Here is a 9,636-nt window from a genome sequence, read left to right on the forward strand (position 1 = left end):
GAGTTGGTTACTAGCCTTACTACTAAAATAGACCTATAAAGCGCAAATATGGGCTTATATCTCTTAGGTGGGTTTTCTTTTATATATCGCCGTTATAATATCTAGAGGTACTCTTCTCTTGCCTATAGCGCGGTAGTTAGGTTAAAATCGTTTCTATAGTCCGACTCGTCCTTACTTTCCCTAGTGCTATTTAAGTCCCCTTTAGATCAAACACTAGGTTAGTATACTCTGTGTTAGAGGGAGGTTACTTATTTTGTGGACGAAGCTATATTAGAGTTTAGGCGGACATGGCTTACTAGGATAAATATATTACTAAACATTAGTTCTTTATGCGATAAGGTACGCGCGGGAGAGTATTTTAAACTAGCACGCAATTATTTACGCGGTAAGGTACGGATTAGGCGTATAGGAGAGTATTTTAAACTAGTACGCAATTATTAAGAGCCGGAGGTATATTGCGAAGATGCTGCTTTTTATAGCGGTGGATGGTTAGATAATAAAGATAGTATTAGGGCCTACCGAGTGCTAAATAGTAGAGGAGACTATTAAGTATTATAGTTAGACTCCAGTTATATATAAAGGTATAACCTACCTTAACTAAAAGATTAGGACTTCGCGTTCTTAACTAAGCTAGTTCTACTGCCAGATTATTAACAAATTTAGTAGATTTATTAATATTTGGTTGCTGTCGTTTCGTAGAAGAAGTAGGTATAGACTCATAGTCACTATCCTTATTATTAGATATTACCCTTTTTGGCCGGAGGCGGCTATGTACATTCTATATATTATTAGCTAGCTTAATCTATTATATATAACGTTAATAGGGTTTATTATATACCTGCTCCTTTTTACGCCCGGATATAACTAGACTAGAGTTATAATATTGCTTATTCTCGCTGGGTTCTATATACTTATTCTCCGCTAGCGCGTTCTTCCTTTTATTAGCTAGGATATGGGCAACTCCTAGTAGTAGGCTAGGTAGAGACGTAAAGTTAATTATACTAGTTGTCCTCGTTTCCTTATTCTATATTGACTTAAAGTAGGGTTCTTACTACTAGTTTAAGTGTTTAATAATGCGTTTTTATGTTTACCTGCCATGGTAACGCTCTTATATTTGCCTAGTTAGTAGAAGGTATAGCCTATAGCTAGAATAGGTTATTTTATAGCTGTTTCTGTGATGTTTAGGGCGTATATAGATTAATAACTTAAAAGAACGTATACTGGTATGGTATATATTAAACTAATAGCAGTATTAGTAGGAGTGTTACTGCTATAGTGCTTGCAAATAACTTAAATAGGGGTGTATTTGTTGTGATTAGCTGCTAGTTCTAACTGATTGCGGTTAAGCTGTGACCGCGACCTATTAACTTGTGTTAAGTTAGTAGTTAAAACATTATTGTATATTCTAAGATTGTTAAATATAATTTGCTATTATATGCGAAACTATTTTATTCTATTAGCATATCCCTTAGTAGATATAGTATGGGTGTATAAAAGGTTAAACGTTAATCCTGGTAATAAAAGTAGTAGGCTAGTAAGACTTATGTCCGAATTTAATAGGGAGGTACCTTATTAAACCATTTTACCTACCTAGGGCGCTGGCTTTTAGATCCTATATCTTATTCCAATCCACCTATATTAGGTTTAATAGCCGTCTTATACTTAAAGTGAAGCTTATCCACCTTATCCGTGCAGCTTATTAGTGTAGATAATGCTAGGGTAGGTATAGGCAGTATATAGGATAGTAATAACACTTCTATATAGTTATATCGCCATATTCTACACCCTTATATAATACCTAGTATTTCTACCGTAAATATCTAATGTTATTCTTCCGCGTTATTAACCCCGCTAGCCTATAATAAGCCTAACCTATTATAATAGCAATTAAATTTAGCAGAATGGTAAGGAAAGCGCAAGCATAGATATAAGGATTGGGTGTTAGATACTAAGAGTGAGCCGGGGACGGTGTTAATATATATTACCCTAATAAGTTTACTAAAAAGAACGGGTATAAACCTTAGGCTTTATTGTCTAATCCCCTCAGGCGTTTTAAGAATGCTAGATAAGTTATAAGAATATCTTAGGTTATATTGTTCTAAGACTCCCTCGCTTAATAGCATACTAAGGGGCTCTATTAAGCCGTCTACCTTTATATATGGTGATCTATTAAACTAGTAAGTATTCTAGATAAAGTAGTGGCTTTAAGGTGTATAATCTATGCTGCGGTTATAGTTGCCTTTACCTTTTCTGTTGCGGGTTAAGGCGTAGAGTAAGGGCTCTTTTTTGACTAGGAGAGGTTTTTTAGGATAGCTATAGGTTGAGTATCGCCTTAGTATTAACCCGTTTACCAGTTTTATCTATTTTTGTACGTGTAGAGTGCGAGTTATCTAGTAAAGGTAAGGGTGCGGAAATAGAGGGTAAGTAATTATATCGTTCTTGGCTGGTAGCGCAGACTATAAATATAAGTTAGTGACACTGGCTTAACTTTAAGTAGTAACCTACTTATTCTTCTTTATTCTATTATAAATAAAAACCTATTTATTTTTTATAAAAATATATCCTTAACCGTACTACGCTATTTCTCTTTGTTTATAAGCTGAATTCGTCCTCTAGCTATCTTATTACTAACGTAGTAGTAAAGCGTTTTACTCTTAGGGTTAAAGTTAATATTCTGGCCTAGTATGTCTATAAATGTATTAAAGCTTAGATTATTAACGTGTATATTTAGAGCGTTATTCTTACTAGTCGCTAGCTTTTGGGTTAGGATAATTATTGGCTCTTTGTTAGCTGCCTACCGGATTAGTATTATTATTGTTCTATATAACTTTAGTGTTCCCTCCTACCTTATTGCCTTTAGTATGCCAGCTAGTGGATAATACGTAATGGCGGAGTGTGGGAGTACTGGGTTGCCTGTTGTAATTTGCCTAGTAGGAGCCGTTTTGTTTGTTTAACGCGTCGCGTTATAGCTATAGTACTAGGTAAGCTGTTTAATATATTTAGTATATAGGTTCTTAGGTAAACCTAGAAACACGGATAGGAATTCGTTGGAGATTTTGTTTAATATTTGCCGTATTTGTACCTTGCTTATAAGGGAGCGTAGTGGCTATTTAAGGAGCCCGCGCGTTAACATTTTAATTTTAATATTATAGTAGATCGTATTATATTATTTATTCGTAAGCCCTAGATCTTACTTAAGAGTATCTTTAGTGTTATAGCTTAGGTCTATTATTAGTGCTATAATTCTAGAAGCGTTAGGGGAGGTGTGGTAGGAAAGACGTCTTAATTACGCGCTAAGACTAATATATAAAATTGTATAGATAGGTATATTGTTTAGTTATTATATAAAACAATCAGTTAAATGTCTTATAAGAAATAAATAAGCGTATTAGCGAATGCTTCTTCACCCGCTATACTACCTAGACTTATAAGCCTTCTCCTATCCCTTTTACGTCTCCGTCTATGAGCTCGATTTAGCACCCGGATTTATTAATACTTTTTTTTTATATATTTTTTATATATTTATTATATTATACTATGTATAATAATGCGTATATAGCCTCTAGGCTATAGTGCTATAGTTTTATATATATAAATCCTTTCTAGGCAGCTTAATATATACTAGTAACTATATTTACTAATACTTTAAGACGCCTAGTTAGCCCATAACTGGTAGAGCCTGGTTAGTATAATTAGAGGTCCCGACCTCTACTAAAATACTTAATACCCCTAATAAGGGCTAGAATATTATCAGCGAAAACAGAGATATTCTACTATAAGTTAATAAGATCTTAGGTCTATATAGCTTAATAAAGGAGTATCTAAGCTCTTAATATAATCTTTTAAGAAAAAACATGATTAAACCGTTAAAAGAGGTAGTAGGTTAAATTAGAGTAGACCCTTTTTAGTTTACCGGAATCTAGATATGGTAATAGAGTCGGTATATATAAATAGGTAAGTATGCTATAATTCTAAAGCAGTCATCCCCTAATATCTATAAGGTCCATACTAGCTTAGTAATATTTTTACCTTAAGGGCTAGTAATCTGCGTGGCGTTCTTACTTAGGAAAGTAGGGAAGATAATCTGTTGGGATTAGTTAAAAAGACTAGTCGCTAGGTCTCTAGTTGCTTTAACTCCCAAGACTACTAATTTTTAAATAAAATATATACTTATAATAGTGGCGGTGAGACTATTGGCCGCATTAGAACAGAATCCCCTAAAGGTTAACTTATTCTTTAAGACCTAAAGATATTAAAATTAACTCATCCGTATTATAGATAATGGTTAAGGAATGAACTAGATTTTATAAAGTTAGTTGCTATACTATGTTAGCATTATAAAAGCTAATAAGAGAGCTGTAAGTATATGATGTTTTCTAAATAAGAAGATATCTAACCATTAATAGATTCCCGTTATTAGAATACCTTATTTAAGTTTAATAGAATGTTAAAGCACTATAATATGTTATAAATAAGCCTTATACGGATCTTAGTTTAATTGTAGCTATTAAGGATACTTCTTTATTTGAGAATGTTTATATTTTTAAAGACTAGTTAGATATAACTACTATAGGGCTTAATAAATCTTAAGCTACTATACTGAAACGAGTTCTTATAAAGCGTCTTGTAATAATCTAAAGACCTCTAGGCACTAGAAAAACGTGGCTTTAAAGGCGTTGCTTAGCAATATAACAATGGGAGATCCCCCTATTATTGTTATATGTTATATAAACTATACGCTAAACTAGTTATTTAGGTATATTGCTTAAAGTAATATATACTTTATAAATTTTCCTAGTACTTTTAACCGTCTTAATACTATCGCTTATATAGATAGACGATATTATACTGCATTAGGCGCCGTGGCCGTGTGAGTAAAAAGAAGAGGAAGCGTTAGGGCTCCCTCTTTTTATATTTTATATTTTATATTTTTATATTATCTTATATTGTCCTATTATTGTCCTACTATTATGTTATATTGTCCTATATTATCCCATATTGTCCTGCCATTATATTATATTGTCCTGCCATTATGTTACATTATTCTGCTATTGTGTCACATTGTCCTGCCATTATATTACATTGTCCTACTATTATATCACATTATTCTACCATTGTGTTATATTGTCCTATTATTGCCCTACCATTATGTTATATTGTCCTGCTATTATCCTACCATTGTCCTGCTATTGTGTTATATTATCCTATCATTATCCTATTATTGTGTTATATTGTCCTATTATTGTCCTACTATTGGTTATACAAGGGGGATATCACGTAGCTACGGTTCGTAGATAGTATGATAATTATTATTGTTTATATATTCTTCTAAGAAAGGGGAAGGGTAAGGAACTTAAGGTTCCTTACCACGCTAGTGCCGCGGCAACACGTGACGGCAACTTGCCTCACGTGACGGCAAATTGCCGCATATGGCGGCAATTTGCCCTATTCCCAACACTAGCAACTCTTTTTTTTATAATTGCCATCTATAAACACCTATAGATTGCTACTATACAAAAGTATAAAGCTAAGGGGAAGAAGGAAAAGAGGAAGGGTATTAGGGGGTTAACGCGAAGACAGGTGGGCCGCCGAGACGCTAGTAGTAAGCGAGCCAATGGCAATTTTCCATACCGGGTATAGAAAATCCTAATTAGCTAGATTAACAAATGGCGTTGGCAGAACTCCATACCGCCACCTGAATTAATTAGGCGCGGCGCTCTTAGCAAGAATCTAACTAATTAGACAACTTTAACCGGCGGTTAAAGTTCTATAAGATCTTAACTTCTTTAAATTTCCCTCTTAACCTAACCTTTAACTCATATATATAGAGTATTTATATTAACAAATGTCTCTAGTACCTTATTTAGGTTTACCTTTATTATCGCATCTACTAGGTTATCTTAGCTATTAATCTATTAAATCTTAAAGAGTTCTTAACGCTTATAGGATTACTAAAGTGCTATAATATTAATTATAAGACGCTTCTCCTTTATAGTGCTAAGCTTAACTAAATACTTATAAAGGGAGTATAAGTTGGTGTATATAATTATAGGAATAGCAGGAATTTTAAGTCAATCCGTAATTATCTTAAGGGTAGTTCCAATTGCAATTACTATATTAACTCCGCTAACTATTCCGTATATCTCTAACGCTAGAATACTTTAAGTAACGCGTTTACTCTTAGTTGAGCTCTAATAGATAAGGTTGCCGTAAATTATAAAGTTATTCTCTCTAGTAGATTTGTTTATAATAATAATCTTATATCCTAACTAGGAGCTAAAATCTTTGTTATTAGTAAACAATCTATTAACAAATATAAAGATCTTAGTAGTGGGGAGATTAATAGGTATATAGAGTAGCCCTTAATTAAGATAATTTATCTACTAAAAAAGGCGCTTATTTAGAGCAAGAACGTCATCCTTAGTTAGTTCCTAGTATTAGGCAGCAATAGAGAGATTAAAGGAAGCCTTAGGTTAACAGATAGAAGCAATATAAGCCCTATAAACACGTTATTCCACATATCCTTATTTTAGAGAATTAACATTAACAACGTTAATCTTCTTGCCTTAACCCTTCTGGCGTAAAGCAATAGAGTCCTTATTTATAGAAAGGATACATCTATTAAAGAGCAATGGTATTGTTAAATTAAGTCTTTCCTTTAGCTTTGCTATAAGATTTACCTTTACTAGCTTATCTTCTTTAAGAGTTAAGAATTGGTCGTCTCCTAAGATAATTATATTATTAGTTTATATGCCGACGATTCCGAATAGAGTTCTTATAGTTATAATAAGGAAGCAGGGATTAAATATAGAAGTAGTTATCAAAAGCTTCTCTTTATAGTGCTTACTATAAGTAGCCCACTAATAAGTTCCTGCCTCTGTAATTCCATATAATGGCTTAAGGACAACCATAATTATATCTTTAGGATATTGGTAGCGAATTTGCTCTAGAAGATATGTAAGTATTAAGCGCTAGAGGCACGTCTCTAATTGGGTATAGGCCTAAGTAATATCTCGCAAATAAACTGCCATTCCGTTCTTTATTAAGGAGGGAGCTAGTGCAATAATGACTCGCTAACTAGCTCGTTAAATTATAGGAGATTGCATAAGGATTGTCTCCTTACCATTATTATTGTAACCTTAGATAATAAGCCTTAATTTCTTAAATAGGGCGTTAGTAGCCTTACCCTTAATCTTATTGACCATTCTTAACTTAAAGATATGAATTCCATTGAACTTAGTAGGGTTATACTTCTCGAATTTAAAAACTCCTCTTATAATAAGACCGTCGATCTCCCGCTTATTGGATGCTTGGAAGGGGGCTTCTAGAGTTATAATACGACCTTCCTTTTAGAGCTGTTTTGCGAGCTCGAAGTTAGCCTTCTCTTTAGCTGTTATAAAGGCTATCGATAGCTTAGCTCTACTCTTAATAGCGGCAATAAATTACTCTTCGAAATTGATAAGATGTTAGCGATTTCGTAATCCCTTCGGGCGGCCTCTACCGCGTCGTAGTTGCAGTATATCTACTACAATTGTATTAGGATTGTAGTCGCCTTCTAGGGCACGCTGATCGTGGTTCTTCTCTAGGGCATCTTCTGGGGTATCTTCTAGGGTATCTTCTAGGGTATCCTATAGAGGCTTAGAACTGTTATCTTTATAGTAGGGCCTAATAACGGTTAAACGGAATTAAGTAGGTCTATAGGGCATCTAAAGAGTATAAGTTTGACTATTAATTATAATAAGTTTATATGGGCCTGACTATCCTCCCTTTTCACGCCATACCCGTACTTTAGATTGGAGTGGCAGATTAAGTGTAGTTAAGGTGTTTAGGCCATTTCTTATTCCTAGTACGTTATTAACCTAGCGCGTAGCATATAGACATTATACCTCCTTTATTGCTTTATAAATAGCCTTAGCTTATTACACAATAGAGGGAGATAGTAAAGAATTGTTAGTTATTTAAGGGTAGGCGCCAAAGACTAGTAACGTGGGTACGAGCCTATCTGGGCTAGCGGAATTATTAACGGCCTTAATAGCCATCTGTAAGATAATTTCTTCGCTAGCATCCTCTAGTTCTAAAGAAATAATCTTATATACTCGGCGTAATGGCGTATAGTATTGCTCTACTTTTCTAATACTGTTATATGCCTTAATAGGGACTTCCTTAACCTTAATTGCCATTGCTTTTACCTGTTGTTGAAACTCTATAGATAAGAAGTTCTTTCCTATATTATAAATGATTCGATTAGGGGGTCCTAGGTAGATATTAATCTAATATAACTAAAGGGTATCCTATGCGTTTCTAGCTAATATATCCCTTAAGAAACGTACGGCTTAGAAGGAGGTTAATAAGTTAATAGCTTAGAGGACTAGCTTGCCGTTAAGATATATAACATTAATAATAATATAGAAGTTAAAGTTATAGTTATCTTTAAGGGTAAACTTAAATCGGCCAGGGGACTTTTAGTTTATTTAGCAGTAATAGCAATACTTCGTAAGATGCTTAATTGCCTTAACCTTAACTTTATAACCTACTCGTTAAAGAACCCTAAGTAGTTGGTAAATAGATAGGTAGCTAAAATAACGGTGTAGTTAACGTAGCTCTAACTTAGTTAAATAACTCTAAGCAACGCTCCTTTCTAGTTATTAGAGGAGTAACCAAGGGTAACCCTACTTGCGTACAACGGGCACCCAATTATCTCCCTAAATAAGCATATTCTTAAGGTTATTAAGCTTAACACCTAATTTATTTATATCTTAAATACAGAATAGGAACGGGGTGTTCGCGGGAATAATGTGGAAGGTAATATATCCTAATAGGGTTTAGACCTTAATTGTGCCGAAAGAGATTATAGTACCCTTACCAAAGTAAATTGTATATTGGCCTGCCGTTAATTAGTTAATTTAAATAGAGCTATTAAGCTGCTAAAGAGCTCAAACTTAAGGTTCTNNTNCTATAGATANTNCTNCGGCTCTAGTATCTNGTATAATACTATNGAAGACNTTNNCNNAGTATNTNTNNTTAAAGGANAACGCGGAACTTTCCTTTAGCTTATTAAAGATATCTAACTTTATAACAGAATAGAACATAAATTGGTTATTAAGGATAGCAATAGTTTATGTGCCATTTACCTTACTATACTTAGTAAAGTATTGGTTGGGAGAGTAGTCCTTAATATCTATATCCATAAGGAGCTGTTCGGCCTTATTAACCTTATCCTTAAGGTCTTCTATGCCTTTATATTAAACTAGAAAGCTTTAGAAGTAAGCTATAGTAACCTTATAATTTCTGATGTTTTTTACACTCTGTTAGAACTTATTATATGCCTCCTTTTACTCGTTAAGAGAGTGTTTATTTAACTAGCAATTTAGCTTTTTATAAATATAGCACTTCTTCTAATAGTTATTCCGAAATAAACCTCTATAAGGACCTCCATAATTACTTTATAGTTAACGTTAATTATACCCTCTACCGTATCCCCTACTCCGGCCACCATATATTCGATTAGTCCAGTTATAATTATATTAGTCTAGAATCCCGGTTTAAATAGGGTTTTTAGTATAGAATTGTTAGGGTTCTTATATTTATATTATAGTGCCTATAATAAAGCGTAGTTTAGTATATACTCCTTTAAAT

The sequence above is a fragment of the Cenococcum geophilum genome, assembly GCF_001692895.1.
Source record: "Cenococcum geophilum 1.58 unplaced genomic scaffold K441scaffold_5, whole genome shotgun sequence".
Classification (NCBI taxonomy): Eukaryota; Fungi; Ascomycota; class Dothideomycetes; order Gloniales; family Gloniaceae; genus Cenococcum; species Cenococcum geophilum.